Source organism: Electrophorus electricus, chromosome 17, assembly GCF_041902795.1.
Source record: "Electrophorus electricus isolate QZ-2024a chromosome 17, ASM4190279v1, whole genome shotgun sequence".
Classification (NCBI taxonomy): Eukaryota; Metazoa; Chordata; class Actinopteri; order Gymnotiformes; family Gymnotidae; genus Electrophorus; species Electrophorus electricus.
Window position 1 is genome coordinate 15,155,001 of NC_137513.1, and position 22,678 is coordinate 15,177,678.

A 22,678-nucleotide genomic window follows, 5' to 3' on the forward strand; every position below is an offset into this window, starting at 1 on the left:
CTCATGTTCCCATGATGTGTTTGTAAACACTAGCATCTCATTGCCAGTTTTAGAGACCTAGCTATTGTCTCCTGCTCTGCTGGTATGTCTGCCTTTCCCATCACGGCCTTGCAGAAGTCCATAATGCACTCGATGTTACCTCCCAAGACAGTCATTGCCCCACATGGATGCCCTGGAGCAGGACAATGATTCCTGGTATGATGTTTAAAGTATGATGTTTAAATTGTGACCTTACAAGGGAAGATATTGGAACAGACATTTCCCACTTATTGAGCTTGGGGATGGCATTTTAGTTGTCTAAAGTGCACTTAGCCTGTGTTAAAAAAAAGTACAAGGCAACAAGGTATATGCTGGTCTGAAATAGCACTGAAGTAATCAATACTGTTTCGCTGAGAATAGTGGCAGTTAGAGTAAAGGTCAGGGGCCTGTTTTTGTAAGTTGCTGGTCATGTTCCTTTCCTGAAACCTGACGTGACAGCCTACGGTGGGCTTTCCCTGCAGTCAGAGAGCTAAATCTGACTGGGAGCCATCAGGCTGACTGAATGCTCAGTTGAGAAGAGCCATCTTGATGAGATGCCTGTTTGTCATGTAACCCTATGGAACTGGCATTAGGTCCCACCCTGATGGACAGAGACAGCCATGTCCATCCACATATCCAGTCCACTCCACACTGGCCCTTAAAGTGACCATTCTGGGAGCTCCATGCCCAACCTCCCCCTGTAGCTTTGTGTGTCACTCTAATTTTGCTTAGGCTGGTTCTTATAAGCCTGTAAAGAAGAAATTTGCAGAAATTATAAAATATTAAGTATCTCCTACTAAGCAGTTCATAGTGGCTAGGAACAGTTTTAGTATGTAAGCTGGATAAAGTTCTGGACTTTGTGATACACAATAGCTGAATTAAATTTGGTGCATTTTAAAACCACAGGCTGACCTTTTCTGCCTCATATACAGTATCCTCATACATTCTCATTCTCATGAATATTTATTGCCATAGTCTAATGTAAAAGAATAGGATTTGTCTGAGGAGATTTTGTAGTAGCTTTTGAGTGTCCATACAGAGCAAGGTTGTGGCCTGAACACATATGGATCGAACATATCCAGCTGTGTGGTGCAGGGGGTGTGGCCTGAACACAGATGGACAAAATGCATACAGATGTGGGTGGAGCAGAAATCCAGAGTCCACTGAGGGGTCAAGCAAATGTGTTATGCCATGACTGGGCCAGCTGTGTCTTTCTCAGTCTACCTAAGCCTCACTCATTGTCCCGTACCGGGGCCGTACTGTGATAGAGCCCCTCCCCAAGGGCGCGACTCCCGGCGCACCAGCCTATCGAGCTACGGCCCCCGAAGCCAACACCAAATGGCGACGCTTGAGGGCCGAGCGACCCGACACAGGCCAGCGCGAGCAGGACAGAGGGGGGAAGGACAGGGACCAGAACGACAACAGACACAGGGAGAGACCCTGACAGGTACAGACACAGACACAAAAGTGCACAAAGCGACTGGCACAGACCGTGTGATGTGGACAGACACAATGATAGGGACAGGTACAAAACTACATAGAGGATTGGTAAAGAGTCCAGGCAAGCCGGCAAGTGCCCCGGGCTGTCTCCCAGTCGTCGGCTGGGCTGAAGTCCAACCTGCCCATGGGGGATCGTCCCTCACTGATTTGGGGGGTGGTAACTTTTGCTGCCCCGTTTCAGGAGTTGCACCGGCTACTTTGCCCATCTCTGGGGTGGGCACTGGTGTGGCTTCTTTCTTGCCTCTATGAGGCTTTGGTACAGGTGCACGAGTTCCGGGGCTGTGTGCCCTAGTGGAGGGAGTTTCTTCCTTGAACAAGGTCATCTCTATGCATGGGACGGCTTGCTTGCTCCTGAACGGTACCTCCTGGGCGGTATCTTAGGTGCCATAGGCTCGTCGCTGCTGGAGACTGCAGACTCAATGTCACTGTCAGTGAGAGGATCCCCATAGAGGATCTCCTCCACCTCCATTGACGGATCCTCCAAATAGTTGAACCCCATGTCCGACCGCAGACTAACGTTGCTGCACTCCCCCCTCCCTCCATAATCTGCGTAACCCTCACAATAGTCCATGTAGGGGTCGCAGGACCCAGTGGAGTCCACTCCCAAATACTGATCCTCAACGTATTGCTCCCGTACTGCGGCTGAGGTCTTTAGAACTCTGCAGGGTCCAACCTTGGACCATACCCAGGGCCCCCCCAAAATCCACCAGTTGTCTTCTCCCATGTTGTGGGAGTATGGAGTGAGGCCAGGATGACGGAGGATCTCACTGCACGGATTGTGGAAGGGCATTTGCTTCCTTTCTTCCCCATCCTTCTTTTGCTCCCCTTCCCAGGCATCCTTTGTCGGTCGGTGCTTCTGTCACACTTAGAAGGCAAAGCAGGATGCGGGGACAAGTCACGTAAAATAGAAACATACGCTTATTAATACATATAACACATAAGATGTAGCTCACAGGCTATCAGGGTCAAAAAGTGACAACAGTCAGACATAAACAACAGACTTTTATGCACACATACTAACAACACACAACAAGGAGCAGTGTGGAACACAGGGAGGGCATGGCCACCCGGACGAACACACACACACACACACACACACACACACACACTGGGAGATGTTTGGGAGGAGGGGCTGTACCTTGACATTTTACAGCTACACTGCATCTAAACAAAGCAATCGAGATTTAACAAGTAGTCTGATTGTAACGTTTCTGGCCCGAGTGCCACAGGGTGCAGGGCAGGACGCACAGACTCCCTCGACTGTGAAGGACGTTTATTGACATTAAACACATACGACAGAGGTGGCACTCACACATAACACTGATGGTAAACATGACTCTACACTTAACATTAAACAAAACACATTAATATGGGACTACACAAAGCAACGTTACGGCTACAATGATCGAAAATTAACACACACATAGCGACAATGACCAACAAGGGAGCACACACTGACAGGGGTTTAAATACAGACAAGCACTTAACACTAAACCCCATGCAGGTGTGTGCTATCCCAGGGGGGTGTGGTTACGAATAATACACGTGAGTGCCTCTGCACGTGGCGGGCCATACCATGTGACTCGTGGGGGGAGGAGCCTTCCGTGACAGTGATAGCTTCCTTCTAGTAGCTTTTGAACCAAGTAAAATATTTCTGTTTAAGTAGTAAGAAATTTCTTACCATTGGATTTTCTAATATGCTTTATACACTGACACTCCGAATCAGCAGCATAGGAAAAGAAGCCAATGACTTGTTACTAAATAACTCAGTGTCCGAGACTGAACAGAGACATTGTACATTTACGTTTCTGTTTATTTGGTTAGTGTAGGCTTTCTGCAATTTTTGTTGCCTGTATGACTTTCTTGCTTGCATGCATATACTGAAAATGTAAGTTTTTCCCCTGGTGAAGAACAGCAGTCCTATAACAGAGCCATAGGGAACACCAAATTTTAATTTTGTACATGAGGAGACTTTCTCAATGACATTTACAAATGGATGGCAGTCAGTCAGATAAAATCTGAAAGAGGACAGTGCTATTTCTCTAAAATATTTTATTTTCTGATCTGTCTAACAGTGTCAAAAAAACTGTCCAAAAAAATCTGTGATGGCGGCAGTGAGGGAGTGAGACGTGAGTGCAGTTGCAGAGACTCTTTATACTCCATCAGAAAATAAACAAGGCACACAGCGGCGAGCAAATATGAAACTAAATGTAATAAGCATAAAACACTTATTGTGTGTGTGTGTGTGTGTGTGTGTGTGTGTGTGTGTGTGTGTGTGTGTGTGTGTGTGTGTGTGTTTGTGTGTGTGTCAGTGGGCATATCCCTCCTTCTGGGTGACAAATCTATACTGTTAAAAGGTGTGCAGAGATCATGTAAGGAGATTCAGCCCTTTTTGGATGCCAGTAATTAATGATTTGCCACTTTTACTAGTGCAATTTTAGTACTGTGATCACACTTGATTAAAAAAATTAATCTATTAGATTCCTGTGCAGAACTCGATGTAGCTGTTGAGATGTTCATCTCCTTTTTTTGTGACCTAAGAATTAAGGGGAGGATTTGAAATTCGCCTATAGTTTGACATTTCACAAGGAGGTTACATTTCTTAATCATAAGTTTGATAAATGCTAGTTTGAGAGCTTTTAGAACATAGCCAATAATAGAAGTGAATTTACTAGTGTTAAAAGAGGTAAGATTGTTTAAGGTTAAACTAGAGCCTGTCTAGCCTATTTACTGCAGAGCTGTAGACCACTCAGCCTTATTACCCAGTAATAATGATATAAGGTGATGTGTTATTTGTGCTTTCACCTTTGTTAATGGCGATATGTGGCTACAGTAACAAAAAGATCCATGCCTTCATTCATGTAAATAGAGACAGTATAGCAGGGTCTCTCCAATAAGATATGAAACGGGTCATGAAGGGAAATTCAGGTCAGCTGGCTGACAAGATTACTGCTGAGTATGGCGAGAAGAGCTCCTGGATGCAGTGGAATTCTTCTCTCTGCATGCTATTCTGTCTTTTGCAGACAAATCTATCTCCCTCTGTCTCTATTTCTTTCTCTTTGCCCCTCTACCACTTTGTGTGTTGCTGTCATTTGTTTGCATGTGTGTGCTTATTCTCGCGTTGTGGAGTTAGAGCAGGATGCGGGGACGAGTTTCATAAAATACAGACATACATTTATTAACACACAACACCGAAGCCGTAGCATGCAGGCTATCATGGTTAAACACCTTTAACCGTCACACATAAAGAGCAGACTTTTATACACACATACTAATGACACGCAACAAGGAGCAGGTGATTTGTCATTTACTCATAGAATGTATCCTAGCCAGTAGAGTAGGTTGGAGTTCAAGATCCCATTGAAGTAGAATACTGTTGAGATACAGGGATCAATGCTAATGCCTAGAAGTGCAAAAAAAAAAAAAAAAAAAAAGTTTATTTATATCGAGATTAGATTCAGGCAGACAGTCTAATGCTGGTAACCTTTAAACTATAAACTAGTCAAGAGTTGAACTGTCAAAGCACACCGGTGAACAGGCTATTAAAGATCGAACTCATGAATAGGAACTGACAAAAAATGTGAGTGCACAGTAAACACTGAACAACATAGTAGAAAACTCCACTGTAACAGCACCAGGTTATACCGCATTTCTTGACAATGTATGAAGTTGCAAGGTACACTTAATGATTTCTACTCTCATTATAAATAAAATATTCTATTCTGATTCTTATGATTAAGCTATTAAGCAGAGTTGTGCATATGTTGGTTAATCATAACATTAGGTGAAATGAGTGTGTAAGTGATTATTTGTGTGAGAAAATCTCCCTGTGTAAAATTTTGGATTTGTACTAGTATTAACATTATTGGCAGTTTTAATCATTTAGACACTTGCCCACCTGGGCCACTACCTTTCTGCACTGATCAGGAATGCAGACCCCTGGAGTCCATCTTCTTCTGGTTCTCTGATTAAGTAAGGCTATTTTGCATATGTGGAGCTCTCCCTTTTGTAACTGCAACCATGTGTGTGGAGCCTCTGCCTAAACAGTATGCTGGTGATGTGCCACAGTTTAATTCACACCATAATTTAATACACTTCATTGGACAGGGGGGTGTGGGGGGTGTTACTTTGTCCAAATTCACTTCCACCAAATTCAAAGTTCACCATTTATTTTAACCTGGTGTTCTGATTAAAGGCACATTTTTGTTTGTTTATTTTAGGGGAGTTGGGGGTGGGCAGATGTTAAATCTTGTTTGATGCTATTGGTTCTGGAATAAGCTAAGCCAACTAAAAGTGATGGACCAGCTGAATGACTCTGGGCAGTGTTGAAGTAGCTGTGGTTTCAGGTATTCTAGTTATTGTAGTGAGATGTTTGAATTGGACAGGCCTGCTTTGAACTCTCAGGCTCTTTCTGTATAGCACACTTGAACTGAGTGGGGCTTGGTTTGACATGACCCCAAAAAAGAGGAAAGAACAACAGAGCCAGATAGGGTTCATCGGAGATTGTTATCCACATTAAGGCTTACTGTGCACATAGTTACAGCCTTACTGTCCACATAATTGCATGCTTTATGTGTTACACCTTTATAGTCCTGCTACACCTTTACAGTCCACACTGGTACAGGGTTTATTGTCTGCACCATTACATGCTTAATGTCCACACTGTTATACCTTTACAGGCCACAGTTACAAGGTTATTGTCTATTCCATTACATGCTTAATGTCCACACTGTTACACCTTTACAGGCCACAGTTACAAGGTTATTGTCTATTCCATTACATGCTTAATGTGCACACTGTTACACCTTTACAGGCCACAGTTACATGGTTATTGTCCACACCATTTCATATTTACAGTACACACAGTCCTGAAAAAATGAAAGCATAGCTTTTGTCTGCTTGGCATGCTGCCAGCCAAATGGGTGTGATGGGAGCTCCTCACACAATCACATTTCACAGAAGGAACATGCGAGATTGTTGATTATCTCTTTGAGAGCCAAATTTTGCTCATCATGAGGCACTCTTCGTCATTTAGATCAAATGTACTGCAAACCAAACACTGTGAGCATTCACAGTTCTCAGGCAGAGCTACTGTGTCCTCATGGTACCCCTGTCCTATGGGAACAATTCAAAATCAGTGAATTGTTCATGGGCTTTGAGAGTTGTGTCTTTGGGGGAAATGCTGTCTCTGCTTATGCTTCCTTCTGTGCTTTTAAAAAATGTTTTTGTGTTTGGTTGTGCTGGAAAAGACATGAACTCTAGCTCGATTTAGAGCTTTGACATTGCTGGGAATAAAACAGTATTATGTGTAATTCAACTTGATAGGAAATTTCAACAGAATCCATCTGTCCTAATAGGGGGGGAAGACCTTGAACCAGATGCAGCTTTCCACATCAGCATCAGTCTCACCAATCTACTAGTGGAGTACCTCTAAGAAAGTATGTGTGCATTCTTCATTAGCAACAGGTGGAAAAGGTTTGATTTATAAACATAAATAGGAGTCTGTCTAATAGCTATTAACAGGTCAGATTCTACTTAATTTCTATAAACAGCACTGGAGTCTGCTTAATTGCTATAAACAGGGGAGGAGTCTGAGTTATTGCCACAAATTCTAGATTACTGATTCTAGATTACAAGTCACCACTCCTTATACTTTGTTATTGGCAGCCCTAAACTCTTAACATTCCTCCATGGTCTTTAAATGGAGATACAACCCCTTACTTCTCTTCAACATGAGTGCTCAACCATTCCCTCCCCAAAACACATTCTAATGTTGAAAGACACTTTCTGACCCTAAGGGTGGTGTGGTGTTCAGGATTTTTAGTTAATTAATGGCTTCTGTGGTTGCACTCCCTTGATGTCCTGTTCCATTTTCACATATTTCAGAATGTCAGAGTACACAACACTGACTCAGTGTTCTTTGAATTGTTATCAGCTGTAGGCATGCTTTGTGCCTACATCACTGGCCCTCTGTACAGCTGTGTAGCCTGTTGGCTGGCGATATTTTGCCTGGTGATTGGACCAGTGGCTCTGAATGTAAAATACAGGACTTAAGATATGAATGGAGCCTGTTACATCACAGAGCAGAAGAGCTGCGCTGCTCTGTCCATTTGCAAGTGTGAGCATACATGGCCCACATGTGTTTGTGTGTGTGCATGTGTCTATGAGAGCTGCTCTTACCTCTGCTGTGGGGGCTGGCTGGACTGCCCAATCATGCTGTGTCATACAGTGGAGGGTTATGGAAAAACTCCACCACCCCACTGGTCCCCATGTTCTTAAAACCCCCTGCCTTTTAACTCTTAAAGACTTGTTGTAGCTACCACCCACTTACAAGTTATCAGTGTCTTTCACAAATACCAAATTATTTTTTGCATACCCTATCTCTGTATGCTGGCATCTTAAAATGTACATGGCTGTGATTTAATCAGATTAAATCTATTTACTGCATACCTACAGTACAAATCAGAGATTTCTGTACACTTTAGGCTTATACATTTTTTTCATATTTGGCAGACACTTCTCTAGAGCAATTTACAAGTTTTCCGTCATGTTACAGAGGTAGGTGACTGTAGTGTTAGGAGTCTTAACCAAGGACTCTTATCGGTATAGTATTAGAGCACTTGCCTGGGGGGAGATTGAACTCCAGCCCCCACATGGGAAGCTACATTATATCAACCACCACCAGGTGGTTGGTATAGTGGTAGGTACCTGTAGGTGTTGCTGCTGCAGTTTTGGATGTATATCTCTGCTGTATGCAGGCATGCAGGCCTGAAAAGGGGGATGGCCTCTCATAGTCCCCACTCCACACATAGGGAATTTTAGACAAACCTTGGAGCTTGTGTGCATTTAGGATAGCACAGACTACAATCAGTTAGTAACTACAGGGCTAATATCTGCTTAGATGTATAGTTTCCAAAATAAATCATTTTAACTTACTCCAGTGTTGAATATTTTTGCTGCAAAGGCAGTTATTTGCTGTTATCCGTTTTGGGGGCTGCTTTGGTCCTGTGGTTTCAGTTTTACAGTTTAACTATCATATGGGTCAACATGTGCATCTGATTAACATGGTACTCTTTAAGGGCCTTTTAAAAAATTCAGTAAAACAGTAAATTTTTCACAAAACATAAAAAAAAAATGTTCCTGTATATTATATATGTTATGACAGTAACTGAAGGAGAGTGAATGGGAGTGGATTGGTCACCATTTCTGTGCTGTGGTAATATCTGCTCTCCTGCTGAGTCCTGGTGTAACATTTCAGATGTAATATTTCAGATCCTGTCAGACTAAGTGCTTAAACTTTCTTTTTTCAGGTAGTTTAATCTGCATTCATGAGTTTAAGATACCATAGGATAGACATGGGGAATCCAAGCACATCTCTCATACTCACTGGAAAACTGCAGAAGTTGATAGGAAGTTTTCTGCCATGTGCTTGTTTACACACAGTGGTTTTGTGGGACCAGTGTTTATGAGGTGCTATAGCATTAGAGCAACAAAATGCATACACGAAACATATGCTGCTGTTTGATGCTATTGCTTGCTAGTTTCTACTCAGTTTGTGTCCTTATTATGATATTTTAGCATGTGCTAAGTCACCTTTGATGAGTTATTTCTAAGTGTGAATAGGTCACAGTGTCAGATGTGGCAAAGGAAATGTTTTGTTCTGTTTTGTTTACATTTTATGGAGATAAAGTATCAGTTTTACGTCATTTAGCCAGCTTCAGTTTACTATGAGTATTGTTTGCCTTTCTTACAGTGTATTTAAAACCTATCGCTCCCATCTGCAGCAGTAATCTGTGAGTATCATCTTCAGTGTGATGGAGATGACGTTTAAGGCTGACCTGTTTCCTGCTTTATTGGAACAGTAGCCTGCCTGCCCACCACTGGCCTGTCATTTAAGCAGTGAGAATCAGTTACTGCTATCAGCAATAGCTTCCAATTTTGTGATGTTTTTAAATGAACCCTCCTGCAGATGTCTGTGAAAATATTGCAAGGTTGTTGATTGAATTTCACAGGTGAAACATCTGCAGTGCGTGACGCAGTGTTTGGAGAAAATCAGAACATGGGCGCTCAGAGGCTTCAATCCCTCTGAGGCTCCAGTTCTTTTTTAGGGTTGAGTCAATGGAAAGTTCTCAGGGGGCTGGAATACTTTCTAAATGCCCTGTGTTTTTTTCCATCCAGTGAAAAACCACCAACACATCCACCCTTTCTCTAGGCCCTCTCTCTCTCCCTGGGGGCCCGTTTCCTGAGCCTCCCAGAGCTGTGGCCCTCCAGGCAAGACAGCAGTGAGTGGGAGAGAGGTGTGAGTAGTGGGGCATGTGCGTGTGGGCCCCGAGTAAGCCAGCAATGCCTCACATTCCAAGCATGGACACTGATGTATCTTTCCTGGCAGCCTGTGTTATCAGTCTGCTGCTCTGCTGTGGCTGTCCATCATTTTAACGCCTGTACTCCTTTGTCACCAGGGTGGCAGGGCACCCTGGTTCATGTTACTGCCCACTGGGTGCCAGGCTTTCTTCCATTTATTTTGCCCTCCTCCTGTTTCTTGTTTTCTGCATTTGTGCCTGACTTAAGTGTTCCTGATGTTCTGAGCTGAGGGAAAGATTTGACCTGCCTGTGCTTGAGCAGGTCCATAGTGTGCAGTGTGAATCTGGGCCCGGGCCTGGACCTGGGCTCTGGCAGCTACACACTTCCCATGCGTCCCGCACCTCTGTTAGAAACATATGGCACTGACTAATTGTCTAGTCTTGTAAATCCTCTTAGAGGAGCCAAGAGAGTCAGAGAAAGAGTAGAGAGAAACAGAAGGGAGACAGAGAAAGTTGGAAAGTTGTGTGCTTTGGTTTTTCTCATGGATCGTCCTCTGGTTGGTTAAGGTAGGCTCTAGCTTTACTTACTTTTGCCTTAGATTCTGTTAAATTCAAGGCTTGTTGTCTGAACCTAGTTGCTTGTTAGCTGTTATTAATGTATTTTGTACTTCTAGGCATCAGCACTGATCCCTGTATTTCTACAGTATTCATTGGTATATTGGACTCTAACTTACTCTACTGGCTAGGACGTATTCAACGAGTAAATGACAAAGCACTTTTGTAAGCTGCACTGGATAAGAGTGTCTGCTGAATGCTGTAAATGTAAATGAGATGAGAAGAGAAAAGGGGGAAAAAGCTAATAAAGACTTGCTGAAGAAGTGATCCTAACTCAGCTTCTGTGGTGAGTTGGCCAGGAAGGAGCTCTTTGTCTGTTGCCAGATCCCAAGGATAGTGGTCGTATCTCTCCTTCTCAGTATTTCTCCTTTCTGTTCTTGCTATTCTTTTTCTCCAAACCTCTAAAAAAAAGGCTTTGTGAGATTTTATGGCTTAGTCAATAAGGCGCCTTTGATGTGCAGAAGACCTGGTAGCTTGTAGAGTAGATGTGGATCTGTAGCTTATAAGATAACACAGGACACAAACTGAATGCCATCATCTCTGTTATGCCTGGTGTGGGCGTGTGTGGGTGTGAATGTGAGGGTAGGTGGGTGGTTGTATGTGAGTATATGTGTGTGTTTGCTAAACCTGTAATATGGCTACAAACTTTGTTCAGAATCATGTAGATTTGCTGATTGATCCAACTGGGTAATAGATTTTGACAACTATAAATGTGCGAATACTAGTTGTTGCAGTTATATTATTCCAATTGGCAGGATTTTTTTTCTCACAGCAACAGGTTCTAATTAACATTTAATACAGATTCACTGGATATAGTTTGGTTTCTTTTAATTTATGAAAAAACAATGTAGAATTAGTCTTATCATCTATTCATAAGTATGCTCCTAGCAAATAACTTTTTGTGTTTTGTGTGACTCCAAAATAGGAGCTGCATAATGTGAACTGCATAACAATAGGGACATGTGTCACGGGACGCCCCCCCCATGAGTCACGTGGTACGGCCTGCCGCGTGGGGGGGGTTCACCTTGTGTGTGGCCACGCCTTTTGTGATTACGCGCACCTGCACGGGGTTTAATGTCATGTCTATTTAAATCTCAGCTAGTGTGTGTATGGTGTTGGTGATTGTTAGTCTGCTGTTATGTTAAACGCATATGTAGTCCTTGTTAAGTGTTATTGTGTAGTGTGTTGTGTTAATTATGGAAGTCATGTATTTTGTTAATATTGTGTATGAGTGCCACCAGTGTTGTTTGTCTCTTTCGTTAATAAATGTTTCACCTTATCGAGGGAGTCTGTGCGTCCTGCTCCACACCTATTGGCACTCGGGCCAGCAGATTCGTTGCAACATGTTCCAAGGGGGGATAATTATTTATGTGGAATCAGGTGATTTTCCATAACCACATTTCTGAATGTTTGTGATAAATGGAAAGAAAAACGAATCTGAAATTATATAAAATAAACTTTCTCTACCAATCATTTTAATAATTTAATAATGATCAGAATACACATGGAGCTACCAGCATCACTGAAAGCGTCCTAAATGTTGGAGGCATCAGGAACACAGAGGAAAGTGGATTTCTTCATTAATGTGGCACCCTTTTTGTAGACCTATTTAAATAAATTCTTAGAACTATGATCTATGTAGCCTGAAAATGAATGAATCTTTTAAAGAGCATTACCACATGCTATATTTGTTTTCTGCTCAAGCTGCATCGGTCTCACTGTTTTTCATGGGTGCTTCTAAGGGTTTGTTCTGCACAACAGATTTGATACGTCAACACTAACTACAGCAGTATTTCTATGGTTCCCTTGCTCAAACACTCCTAGTTCAGCTCAAGTTCAGGGTTTCTTAATAAGCGCTGGCCCATTTCCCAAAAGCACTGTAGTGTTAAGATCTTAAATGAGGGAGTGTTCAGTATGAAACTTGCTCTACTATTTAATGATTTTGTTTGTGTTACAATGCTTCTGAGAACCTCCGCCCTAATTAGCTGAACCATGAGCAGGACAGGGGTATTCAAGTATCAGGTCTGAGAATCTCTACACTACAGAATTGATCAGATGATCTGTAGTTTGATGGAATTAAATAAATTAGCTAAACCTCCTTATGAAGTGCTTCATGCAATGATAAACACAAGCAGCGTTCAGGGAGATGTCCAGGACTCTGTGAGATTGTTTTGGATATATGCACTGGTGACTGGGGATTTTCTGATTTCTCAGGAGTGTTGTGAACCCAGCAGTGCAGCCTTTGGCCAGCTTGTTTTCTTTCCTGTGGGAAGTAAAGGGTTATGGGTGGATCTTGGCTCAAGGACAGACGAGCGGTATCCAGTGAACCTGTAATCCAACTTTTATTAACGTATTGTTATTGCCCAGGCCGAGTTCCCTGTCCAACTGAAGGCTTTTAAAAGTCATTACTCAGACTCAGGCTGCAGGGCCCCCTTTGGCAGCTACTGCACAATAACAAGACTGTGCATGACCACAAAGGAGAGCTCGCTCTGTCTGCTGCCCTCCCCAGCTCTACTCATGGTGCCTTTCTCCAGAAGGATACCATATTGTCCCTGAGCCCCAGTTTACTGAATCCCCAGGAAACTACTGGACACTTAGCTAGTTTCTCCTGGTGATCCCCTTCAGTATGAACAGACAAACTCATAATGATTAAGATTTGTAGAAGAACTGAGATGTTTGGGCCCCTGCACTATAGTGTTTATTGTTTTCATTGGTCGAATTTGCCCCTTTGAGATCAGTAGTAAGCTCTGTGATTTGCTGAGCAGGGGAAGCCCTAATCATTGCATTGCTGTGAGACATCAATGGTCTGTTTCACTAGCAGCAAGGGTGTGATGAATGTGTCTTCCAACAGTACCTGTTCATCCAGGCAAGAAAACCAATTCCCAGTCCTGGAACTCAGGGTCACCACAGCAATGGCAGTATATGGACATGCCTCCATACAGGGTAAATGTCATTAAGCGACATGCTTAGAGGACAATGGGCCTGAACAGAAACAGAAAAATGAGTCTCTCACTCTAATCCTCAATGGCAATAGCGCACTGTACATCTCATCTGGAACACACGCACACACGTTCTTTCTTCATGGCATGTATTTTAGGATAATGAGTGTGTTTGTCTACCATGGACACTTTCTGCTCTCATAATGAATTCTATGCAACCAGGAGAAAATGCTGTGGATTCTCTGAGGATGAAAAGGTAACTTCACACTCTGACATTGCTCTCTGATTATATTCATTGCTGGTCGTGGAGGGGAAGTTATGACCACACTGAGGTTTTAAGTGGCATTGAAGCTCTCAGCAGCTGTTTAGGTTGTTTTAAAGCACATTCTTGTAATGGCCCGAAGGTGCGGTTACGGCTTGCAGCATCGGCAATGGCTTGCAATCGGCCACCTCCTCAGAGGGACCTAGCCTGTATATATAACACATTGCACCCATAAGCACCGTGGATGCACACAACAACAAACAGACGCGCCTGTAGACAAATACAGAAGGCGCATCGACAGAGCGCCCACTGAAAGCGCAGGTGCTGGAGGCGTGTCCTTGACTCTACTAGACATGCAGAGGGGCACATCTGCCCCAGATCCAGACATGCTGCTCCAGACTACGGTCCACCTGTTGCCAGCCGCCCAAGGAGAGCCCCAGATGCAGTCCACCTCCTGGGATTTGGGCGGACCCATCCAGTACTCCTGGCCTTTCTACGGAAGAAGGAGAGCACAGGCTATATCCTCACTACCCAGGGACCTATCCAGCTCCAACAAACCGCCTACACCGCAGTTCCCGTTGGAGTCTCTCAGCTCTCCCTGACTTGGTAGCCTTAGGCTCCCCCCAAGAAATTCCAGGGGGTGTTCACCTCCTCCTCAGGTGTGGCTGCAAACACCGGTCGTGGTCCAGTCCCAAATATACAGGGATCCCGGGAGCAGCTTGGGATTTCCCTAAGCACATCCCTGAAAGGAAGTCTGTTTGCCATGGAGAGAATAGGCATCTTTTGGTGGTCAGTCATTCTGTAGCGGCCCGAGTGCCGCAGGGCAAGGAGCGGGACATACTGACTCTCTCAACGGTGATAGACATTTATTGACATATGTTAAAGACAGTGGCACTCTCAAAAACAGTGAACACGAAAACAAATAACTTGGAACCTTGTCAACATAAACATGAACACTAACACAGGCTACGACAAATGTAATGACTGACAGATGCACACTCCAGCAATGGTTTAAATACACACAGACATTATAACAGTAAACCATGTGCAGGTGTGCTGTCAACTGTCAATAGGGGTGTGGTTACAAATAAAACTAACAATGAACTCCCACTGCATGCGGCGGGCCGAATCACGTGACCAGTGGGAAGTCACATTACTTCATTTATTTCTATACATGGCAAAACCAACTGAGACTAAGATCCCATTTTTAGTAGGACCCTGTAAAACAACATACAATAAAACAAGCATATAATAAATATAAAATAAGAATACAATGAAATGAGTGTGTAAAAGATGGGTAGTAAACCTAAAAAAGTGGCTGTCAGACAAGGCCAATAGAATTTAGTCTATGCAGAAGCAAAGCAAAGAAGCAGACTCTTCCATCATAATTTGCTTCTGCGGCTGCTGAATTTTGTTGGCCTTGGAGTTTGACAAGAAAATAAAAGGGAGCGATGCTGTTATTTTCTAAGCATACATATGCTGTCATTCATCCAAAGAGCTGCTGCAGTGGTTCTATGACCAGACATAAAACTAGACTGATGAGGATCCGAAACTATTTATTTTTTAAGGATCCTGATATTTTTGCTGGACAGAAAAGCTTTAATATTGTATTTTTAAATATTTAAACAATTCATATTTTAATATTTAATTAATGACAAGCTGCTTTTCAAGCTCTAAGGATAATACCCACATTTATTGTTTAGTTGTAGAAATTGACAAGTGGTCAAAAAAAAAAACAACAAAAAAAGTTTTTTCAGACCTCAAATAACGCAAAGAAAATGTTCATATTAATTTCTAAACAACACAATACAAATGTTTTAACTTAGTGAGAGTTTAGAAATCAATATTTGGTGGAATTACCTTGATCACTTTTGTGTGTCTTTCTTGTGTCTTTTATCATTCAATTTATGCCAGACTTAGGGTTTTATCATTTTCTTTTTTCTATCAACAAAAACACCCCTCCACTGGGTGGTATAGCACTCCCTCAGTGGTCCTTATAGCACCCCCTGAGTGGTCCTTATAACACTCCCTCACTGGCCCTTAAACGTTCCATTACTGGCCCTTATAAGACTCCCTGACTGGGCCTTATAGTGCATGCTGACTGGTCCTTGTAGCACTCCCGCCCCGGCCATTGTAGCACTCATTGTAGTATAACCTATAAGTACTGAAGATTTTAGCTGCAAACAGACAATCATTTCACAACATTTCTCAGAGACACTGGATAGTTTTGAAACGTTCACTGTCAGTACTAAAATGTTATAGTTCTGTGTTAAATTCTGTGTTGTTTAGTTATGAGTGGATTTGGACAAACTATAAGGAATTTCACCAAACCCACTTCTGTGCCTGCTCATACCTAGCTGTGAATAATTCCCAGAAAGAATCACTGCAATTTTCTCTTTTGGTAAGTATGCATTAGAGGTCTGATGGTGCTGGAAATATGATGCTGCCTGGCTGTCTGCTGGGCTTAACAGAGGTGAACTGGACATGGGAACATATTTGGAGCTGCATTTCTTTTCCTCTCCTCTGCTGTGCCAGGATACCATGTCCTAAAATCAAATCAAATCAAATCAAATCAAATCAAATCAAATCAAAGATGTATTTATTTATTTAGTGCTTTTTCCAACACATCTTGTCACAAAGCAGCTTTACAAAAGTTCCAGGCCCCCAGTGAGCAAGCCAAGGTGACAGTGACAAGGAAAATTCCCTAGAGCATGAGCCAAGATCCAAACGGGAGGCCCATCCTCCTCTGACTGACAACGGTCACCACAATAACAACAATTTTTAGAGAAAAAGAAATAATAATAAAATGGGAAAATAATGCAGCAATTAATGTCTAGTCCAATTTCCTAGAGGTCTTAGTCTTGTCCCGATGGTGTGCACATGTCCGAAACCCATCCTGCAAGAGAATGTCCATTAAGGGAAATGGAGAAATGTCTCGGAATGCTCCCCCCAGCTAGTCACGTGGTACGGCCCGTCCCGTACAGGGGGATTCACATGCCCTCCATGATAGCACACACCTGCACAGGGTTTAGTGTGGTATGTCTGTCTGCATTTAAGCCCCTGTTGGTGTGTGCTTCCTCATTGGTCATTGTTTGTGTAGTCACTGTTAATGTTATTATAGTCTCTGTTGATGTTTTGGTCATTGTCATCAGCGTTATGTGTATTCATGTTCAGCGTTAATGTTATGTGTGTCACCATTGTCGTATGCGTTGTATGTTAATAAATGTTTGTCAAAGTCGAGGGAGTCTGTGCATCCTGCTCCATGCCCTGCAGCACTCGGGCCATCACAAGAAGGCTGGGGTGGAGGTGTGGTGAGCTACAGCAGGGGAATTAAGGGGTGGTGGGAGTAGCCATGGCAGATGAGATAGGTTGAGGCTCAGTAACATCATGACCTCAGGGGTAGGTGTACCTTGGCAGAAAGAGAGAATAGATTATTTGGCATATCCAGGTATGAGGGTGTGGACTCCGGCAGATGTAGCTATGGCAGCACAGTTAAAAAAAAATAGAACCAGAAGGAAACACAGGCATGAGGGCACCCTGGAACATCAGCACTCTGCCGCTCTTAGTCAACAAACTTGAGTGACAAAAGAGAGGTGAAGTGACAGCATCATAACATCCCAGTTTACCAGAACTGTCAATCCCCCAGATCTACACCTTTACCTAATATGGGAAGTAGTTAATAAAATGCCTGACTGTACATATAGATTTTCAGCTTAGCCTGAAAGACTGACACTGTATCTGAGTCTCAAACATTTACATGAAAGTTATTCTATAGTGTGGGAGCTTTATAGAAAAAAGCTCTGCCCCCTGCAGTAGACTTTCTTATTCTTGGTACTAGTAAAGAGCCTGCACCTTTTGAGTAGACTTGGTAAATTGTAATGCGCTAGGAGTTCTCTAAGGTACTCTGGGGCAAGACCCCTCAGTGCTTTGTAGGTCATTAGAAGTATTTTATAATTAATACAGAATTTTACTGGGAGCCAATGTAAAGTAGCTAAGATAGGAGTGATGTGATCAAATTTTCTGGTTCTAGTAAGAACTCTGGCTGCTGCATTTTTAACTAGCTGGAGCTTGTTTAGGCATAAGTGTTACAGCCAGATAGTAAGGCATTACAGTAGTCCAATCTTGAAGCGATTAAATGCATGGACTAGCTTTTCTGCATCATGTGAGGAGAGCATGTTCCTAATCTTTGAAATGTTCCTAAGGTCGAGAAAGGTAGTCCTAAAAATATTATTTACATGAGCTTCGAACAAGAGACTGGGATCCATAATAACTCCAAGAGCTTTAATTGTTAGAGAAGATGTGATTGGCAGACCAATGAAGTTCACTGAGTAATTAGAGAGTGAGGACCTAGCTGTCTCTGGGCCTAATATGAGCACCTCTGTTTTGTCAAGATTACGTAAGAGAAAGTTCCTTACCTTCCAGTGTCTGATGTCCTTTATGCATTTGTCAATAATACTAAGCTGATATATGTTCTCTGGTTTGGCTGAGACATATAGCTGAGTATCATCAGCGTAGCAGTGGAAAATAGAACAGTATTTACATATAATGTCACCTAGAGGTAGCATATATAAAGAAAAAAGCAAAGGCCCTAGAACAGATCCTTGTGGGACACCATAGCTAACCTTGTTGAATGCTGAGAAGTCTCAATTTATGTTAACAAACTGATAGCGACCAGTTAGATAAGATTTAAACCAGGGAAGGGGTATTCCCCAAATCCCAAGATTTTACTATCTAGTAAAATGTTCAGATCTATAGTGTCAAATGCTGCACTCAGATCAAGCAATAGAGACATAACCCTGGACAGAACCCAATAACATGTTATTAACTACTTGTGCTGTTTCTGTACCATTAGGCCTAAATCCTGACTGAAAGACTTCATGTATCTGGTTCTGATTCAGATATGAGCTTAGCTGCTGAGCTACAGCTTTTTCTTGGGATCTTGGAAATAAATGTAAGGTTTGAGATCAGCCTGTAGTTTGACAGCTGACATGTCGAGGTTAGATTTTTTGATAATTGGTTTGATTACTGCTAATTTGAATGATTCAGGAATGTAGCCAAGGTTCGAGGAGTTTATTAACTTTAGTAAAGGTTCAATTACTTCAGATAGGAATTCCTTAAGAAAGTGTGTGGGCAGTGAATCTAGTAAGCAAGTGGAGGATTTTGAATGCAAGATCAGAGATGTAAGTTCTGGCTCTTGGATAGGTGTAAAAGATTCTAGAGTAATTTTTGGCTTGGTTGTTCTGATCTAAGTAGCTGCACAATGTCATGTTAATACTATTAATGTTATCTCTAATGTTCTTAATTTTCTCATTAAAGAAATTAATGAACTCATTACTACTGTGTGATGTTGTAATCTGAGCAGTGGTATCAGTTATTCCTAGTTAGATGTGCAATTGTACTAAATAGAAATCCAGGATTGTTTTTATTATTTTCTATTAGGGTCGAGAGATGAGCTGTTCAAGCAGTAATAAGTGCTTTTCTATACTTGAGGAGGCTCTCCTTCCATGCAAGCTCGAAGACTACAAGCTTAGTGTGGTACCAATTTTTGTTTTGTTTTAAATGGCGAATGTGATCATTATACCCGGGTACTAATTTTTGTCCCTAATTTTTTTATTCTTGAGTGGAGCAACATAACTGCAGCAGAGTACTGATTCTAAGCATTCAGTTATTTGATCAAGTTCCATGGGGTTTGATGGTGTCCTGGTCGCAAGTCTGAGAGATTTGCAATAAATCTAGGTGCAGTGGCTGACGTGATCATGCGTCTGGTATGATAGTGAGTGGAGATTACTATATTGTGGCTCATATGTAGTTCAAATTAAATTAGGGAATGGACTGAGATGGTATCTGACTGGGGTAGTATAACTACAATCTCTGTGTCTACACCGTATGTCAGTACTAAGTCAAGTGTATGTCCACCAGAGTGTGTGGGTTCCTTATACATGGGGTGAAACCAACTGAATCTAATAAAGAACTAAAGTCCAATCTCAGAGGGTCTTTGTCATGGTTAGTCCTTCCCAGGTTCCATGTTCCATGGTTTCCCTGTCTTGAGTGTTTTGGTTCCATTCCTTAGTTTTGTTTTCTCCACCCTCCTTTGGTTTTCCACGCCTGTCATTACTTTCACCTGTTCCTCGTTTCTCTATGTTGTTCTCCTTCTTTCTCTATCTCTATGTTGGTAATATGACCCTGGACTTTTCCGACGACTCTGAATTTGTATTTGCCCCTAATAAATCTCACTTTTCTCCGCACATGCGCCTGCCTCCCTACAGCTCACCATTGCAGTCTTGTGCACTGTCAAAGTGAATATTGAAATCACCAACAATAATGGTACTTTCTACTAGAGTGACTCGATTAGAGAGGAAATCTGCAAATTCGTTAATAAATTCTGAGTAGGGTCTTGGTGGTCTGTAGATGCCAATTTAGTGAAAGAGGCTAAGTGGGCTCCTTATCACTGGTTACATCATTAATGCTAGTAAAAAATAATTTCAAAGGACTCAAAATCATAACCAGCCTTCTGGTTTATGCCTAATGTGTCAGTATAAATAACTGCAATGCCGCTTCCACGGCCAGTTAGACGAGGACGGAGTAGCTACATAGCTGTAGCCAGAAGGACGCTCTTCGTTTAAAGCTATGTACTCATTTGGCCAGGATTCTGTTAGGCAAAGTACATTAAATCTATGATCTGTTAGGATTTCATTTATCATGAGCGCTTTAGACGTTAGGGATCTAATATTTAGTAAACCCAGCTTTACTAATAATTAATACTAATAATTAATACTAATTATGTTATTAAGATTTTTTTTTTTTAACCTCGGGTGACGTCACGTAGCGACCAGCAGATGGTTGGTTTAGCCTCTTTGTCTGCTGCCTGGCCTCCACTCTGAATTGTCATAGATTTACTAGGTCTGTCATAAGACTATGGCTTATGTTACAGGAAAGGAGAGCAGCACCCTCCCTTGTAGGATGGATACCATCCTGCCCTAAAAGGTCAGGATTGCCCTTGAATATGTTCCAGTTATCTATAAACCCCACATTGTTTTGTGAGCACCACTTGGGCATCCAGCATTTCAGCAAATATAACTGGCTGTATGTTATATCGCCACACCGCATTGGGATGGGTGTCGCTAACTGACACACCTCTTCAATATTATTTTTAGTAATCTCTGACTGGCAAAGGTGTATATCATTGGCTCCTACGTGAATAACTATCTTAGAGAACCAATGCTTGCCCAAGACCTTAAGATTACCTGCAGTGTCTGCCCTGGCCCCTGGTATACAGCTAACTAATGCTGCTGGTGTCCCTAAAGGCCTAGATAATTTCACATGTTGCGAAACAGAGTCCTCTACAACCAGAGGTCCTTAACAGGTGCCTCGCTGAGTGGAGCAAATCTGTTGGACATGCGAATTGGGGACGTGTAGTGCTCCCGCGTGCGAGCCGAAACTTGGCTGCTTTGCCTTAACGTCACCCATTCGCCCCATAGCGAGGGCTGTAGTGCCGGAGTTGAGGGCTTGCTAACTTCCCCTAAGGCCTCCAGAGCTTGTACTTCTAGTTCCTCAATAGGTCTAACACTTTCTAAGGTGCACTTCTAGCGCTAGAATGTTCTCCATCAGACTAGCAATTATTCTACACTTCTCACAGATAAAACTATTGCTAACGACAGATGAAGAATAACTAAATATGTTGCACTCAGCGCACTGAAGAAGAATGGAAGCGCCCATGATAGAAAAGCAAAATGTTAACGTTACTTACATTTTTGGTAGTTCTTTGGGTGTAGTTTGTGATTTTAAAAAGTGGCTTTCAATGTCTGATGGAAGCTGCCAGTTTCCGGGAAGAATGTAGTTAAGTCCAAGGAAAAAATGACAAACAGCTTGAGAGCAGTAAGGTTTACTATGCCAAAACAGTGGTGATGGCGCAAAACAGTTTCAAAAAAGGGAAGCAGTCTCTGCCACAGTCTCTGCCAGTGTGCACCAAAAACACAGCTGTTAATGAGGCTAGCCATTAGGCAGGAAAAATGAATCAAACCAGAAACAAGAGGAGCAAGACCAGCGCAGCAGTGACAGGAGAGCAGACTGAGCGGAAGAGGGAGATGGCTGATGATGGGAGAGAGATTCCTGGGAGGTGAATGGAGGAGCTTCATTCCTAATGCTCTTTCCCACATGTCCCAGTTTCCTGCATTGCACTGCATCTTCCAATTTCACACTGACTCATCTGTTAACTCTCAGTGGAGAGAAAGACAGAAACAGAGAGAAAGGGGGGAAAGGCAAAGATGCGTATTACAGTGCCATTGTAATAGCTGCTCAACAGCCAGTCAGAAATGTCTTACCTTGCTTGGATTTATTTTTAAATTTCTGTACATTTTTTGCAGCTTGAACCTTTTTATTGCATCTTGCGGCATTTGTAGCTAGAGGGGAGAGTATGTCATGTGATGCAGTTAAAGATTGCTTAGCTAATATAAGGCAACCCTGTACTTATATTGTCAGAAAGGACATGAAGTTTCTTACTGAATGTGAATGTTATCCTGGAATGCTTAAGTGCTTAAGCAATTATTTTATTATTTCTCATGGTAGCCTTCTGCATGTATAGAGGGCAAAACACTGATTTATTACTTTTAATTACCATACAGCAGATTGGATAATGATAAGTCCCTGTTAGATTTACCATGTGTGCTTTATTTATAATCATCACTGCATTTGATTTTAAAGACTGACCATGGTGGTTAAAAATGCAGATGTTAAAATCTACATCTTTACACTTTCCTCCAATTATTCCAGCTAAAAGTGTCTATATGTGCTTTGGTGGCATTCACCTTGATGCATGTATGACCACTGTATGAAATGAGTAGTGGGAATGAGTCACTCCTGGGCTAATCTCATTGTGCTGAACAGTCTGTGCTATTTGGTGTGTTCTGTTTGTTGTGTGTTTTGCCTGTGCTGTTCTGGCTAAGTTCTGACTGCTATTGATAGGTGCTGTTCAGTGTGTTCTATTTAGTCTGTGCTATTTGTTTTGTGCTCTTTTTACTGCTATGCTGTTCCATTTTTACTTTTTT

At 42.3% G+C, this 22,678-nt stretch overlaps 1 protein-coding gene across 3 annotated transcripts in view; it reads left to right on the forward strand.

The window, feature by feature from the left end:
* Window positions 1-22,678, forward strand: part of ppp2r3a (protein phosphatase 2, regulatory subunit B'', alpha) — an 84,828-nt gene that overhangs the window by 24,261 nt on the left and 37,889 nt on the right. Inside the window, exon 2 of one of the 3 annotated variants that reach the window (XM_027008602.3) lies at window positions 6,876-6,956. The exons of the other annotated variants lie outside the window; for them this stretch is intronic. The gene's annotated coding sequence lies outside the window, so the exon portion shown is untranslated. The remainder of the gene's footprint in view (window positions 1-6,875; window positions 6,957-22,678) is intronic. 3 annotated transcript variants of the gene reach the window in all.